This window comes from Alligator sinensis, unplaced genomic scaffold, assembly GCF_000455745.1.
Source record: "Alligator sinensis unplaced genomic scaffold, ASM45574v1 scaffold651_1, whole genome shotgun sequence".
Lineage (NCBI taxonomy): Eukaryota > Metazoa > Chordata > Crocodylia > Alligatoridae > Alligator > Alligator sinensis.
In genome coordinates this window covers 2339671-2342143 of record NW_005842014.1, presented here as the reverse complement: position 1 = coordinate 2342143, position 2473 = coordinate 2339671, and the positions used below count along the sequence as shown (strand labels likewise).

At 47.6% G+C, this 2473-nt stretch overlaps 1 protein-coding gene across 7 annotated transcripts in view; it reads left to right on the top strand.

The window, feature by feature from the left end:
• The window catches only part of ZFAT (zinc finger and AT-hook domain containing), a 226156-nt gene that overhangs the window by 123017 nt on the left and 100666 nt on the right, over positions 1 to 2473 (top strand). The window lies entirely within an intron of this gene.

The window sequence follows — 2473 nt, the reverse complement described above, 5'->3', positions numbered from 1 at the left end:
CGGCATTCAAATTATTTGAAAATCATTCACGCTTGGTTCTGTTTGGGCATTTTCTTACGAAAGCTTTTTACTCCTCTGATGGCTACGTCCCATTCACAGCGGGCCTCAGATTTCTTTACAGGACTGGCATAAAAGGATTGAGAGAGAGAGTTTTGGAGCCTAGATTTAATAATGTCTGTAACCATCAGTTACATGCCCCCTGTCCCCAGCTCTGCCGCGGTGCTGCATGCACGAGGAAATACCATTAGGCCATCAGTAGCTCAAACCTCCCAACCAACAAGGACATCACCATGCCACCACCGGATAGGCTCAAATCTAGAAAAACCTTCTGGAAATACACCAAAAACCTCTGTGATGATAAGAGCACTGCAGAACAATGGAGGGAAGCCTGGGCAAATACCAACCTGCTGCAGAAATACATCGTCAGCAATCCTACAATCCCCAGCCAGGATTTAACATACTGAGAAAGAGTTGGTTCTCCCTGAATTGTATCTGGACACTTCATAGAAAATGTGGACACCTACTCCATAAATGGAGAACTAAAGAGAGTGCAGGTTGCAATTGTGGTGCAATTTTTCAGACGGTGCAAGATATTGTGAATAATTGCCCAATTAGATCATTTAATGGCAATCTAAAATCAATCCATGCAGCTACCCCTGAAGCAGTTGAATGGTTATCAAATTTAGATATTAATCTATGAATGTTATAATCCTAAAATGTCACACAAAACAAGAAGACCATCAATTGAAATCTTTCATGCAGAAAGCTTAAAGAGAGTTGAAAATATTAAAGGTAAAACAAAAGAAGATTGGAATTTTTCCCTTTGATATCAGTGTCCTCTATTTAGGATCTCATTAGGTGTACACCTGCCATACTTGTAAGTTCCAGTCAAGTATTTGCAAGCACTGATAGCCAGTTATGTATCTAATTGGGTATGGTATTTTAACATGCAATTTAGGTGTGGAAGAATGTGCATGTGTTCAGAAGCCAAGCACTGGAATTGATATTTAGCAAGTACTTTATGCAAAGTACCTTGAATTTGCTGTAGCATCTTTACATTAGAGGATTTCAGATAGCTTTAAAAACGAGGCCTTCACATGGTTGTTGCTTAGCCTGGCATTTATCTGGTTGTCAGTTCTCTTGTTAATAGGTTACAGGGATAGACCTCAAGAGATGTATAATGCCCTGCATTCTTCTTTGTCCTTATGGCTGTGGTAATGAAGATGCATGCTACTGAAGTGCTCATGCTAGGGGCGACTGGTGCCTCCTTATACTGGGGGGGCATCAGTGGCCAGTGGCCAACTGATGGCCGCCGCTGACAGAAGTGCCAGAAGCACACCTGGAAGTGCCATCGGTGCTTTTCTCAGCGCCCACACAATTTTAGGGGAGTGCACCAGCAGTCATCCCCCGCTCCCTGACTGGCGAGGACCAATCTCAGGGGAAGCACATACCTCTCCCCCCCCGGCCCCCCCCTCCCCCTGCCCCCTCTACAAGTCGCCTATGGCTCATGCTCTAGTTCAAGGCTCAAGAACCTATGACCTGCAGGTTGGATCTAGCCTGCAAAACAATTTCATCTGGCCTGTGGGTGCATGTCCATTGGCACCTTGGATTGGAGAATCGATGGTAACAACAGCAAGTGAAGTGGTGGCCAGATTGAAAGCAGTAATCCTACCTTTTTTTTTCCTCAAGTCATCTTAATGAAGCCACCACTACTCTCGCTACTGAATTTGCCCATGGCAGCATTTGGGGGCAATGACAATCAGTGGCAAAGAGGGGCAGTTGCAGTAGGAGGGTGCACATGGAGCAGGGAGGACTGGAATGGCAATAGGTATCTTAGGTGGAGAAAAGAGGTGTTGGGCCAGGGTACTAACCTTACTAGTCATACTTCTAGCAATGTCCTGCTTTCACAGTGAGCTGTGCTAATTTGATGTGCAGCTTCTGAAAGGCTGCAACTGCAACTTCTGCTGTGGCACCTGGCTCCTGTACCAGGAGGTAAGCACACCGCTTGCTCTTTCCTCTGCCTGCCCGAGAGTCCTGCAGATGGGGGGCACCTGCACCCTCCGGCAGTCCCTGCACTGGGTGTTCGAGCAGCACACACTGCTGTAGACAGGTGAACATGCAGATTTGGACTAGAGCCATGCTTTTCAGCTCAGCTCATCTCGCCAGTCCTAGGAATGTGCAAGGAGAAGGACTGTAGTGGCAGAAGGGGGCTGTGCTTGCCCCCAGGGTCCTGAAGGGGGGCTAAGAGGGGATCCTTCTCCCTCATCTCAGTTCTCATGTGTTCTGTTGCCCACCCCCAGACCCTCCAACGCCCTTGGTGCCCTCCACACATAACATGTACAGCCTGGCACTTTGGCGTTGGTGGATGGATGTGTCAGAGCCCTGCCTCTGTTGGCCCCAGGGCTGACGTTCAAGGGGGATTACCCTGTGATGCATAAGAGCACAAAATGGTTTGCAGGTTCCTGGTCTTCAC